Genomic DNA, 735 nt, shown 5'->3' on the forward strand with positions numbered 1-735 from the left:
ATTACAGCAAGAAAATAATTGGAAACATTGGAAGAGTACAATTGATAAATATAACATGACAGTCCCGGCTATTAACTATTCTTGCTATGTTAACTCTATGTGGACATCGTCGTCGTCGTCATCGTCGTCGTCGTCGTCATCATCATCATCATCATCATCATCTTTATTGTCATTGTACATAGTACAGCGAAATTAAGATGCAATCATTTGGTGATCTACAACCATATTCATATACACTCACACAACCATTCACAACCATCCCATAACTCCTTTAAGGTTCACATTGCAACTTAAACCACCAATGTCACCCAAATTCCAATTCATACAGCATTTAAAGCAATAATAGTCTTAGTGCGCCATGTTGAGGTTTAGTGTGATAGAGACCGAACGTTTCTGATATGCTAATTTGAGGATTGGGGTTTGTGGCATTTTACAGGAACAACCACCTGTGATAACTGGGATTTGAGGGAAGTATTTCATGCTCTGTCATATATTTTATAACTGGTGCCCATAGCCTTGAGAACTTCGTGTGTGGTGTGATATTTGATGGCAGAGACCTTTGGTTTAAATCTGCTATTTTGGCCATGACAAACTGTTCCCAGAGCTTGTCATGCCATACCGTAAGCGTTGGTGGGGTGGGAGATTTCCAAGCGGCGGCTATTGTTAACCTGGCTGTTGCAAGTAATATTGACGTAAGGACCCTCTTTTTTGAGACGCAGTGGCCAGAACTGTGCA

This window comes from Gekko japonicus, unplaced genomic scaffold, assembly GCF_001447785.1.
Source record: "Gekko japonicus isolate JY-2015 unplaced genomic scaffold, Gekko_japonicus_V1.1 scaffold669, whole genome shotgun sequence".
Taxonomy (NCBI): Eukaryota; Metazoa; Chordata; class Lepidosauria; order Squamata; family Gekkonidae; genus Gekko; species Gekko japonicus.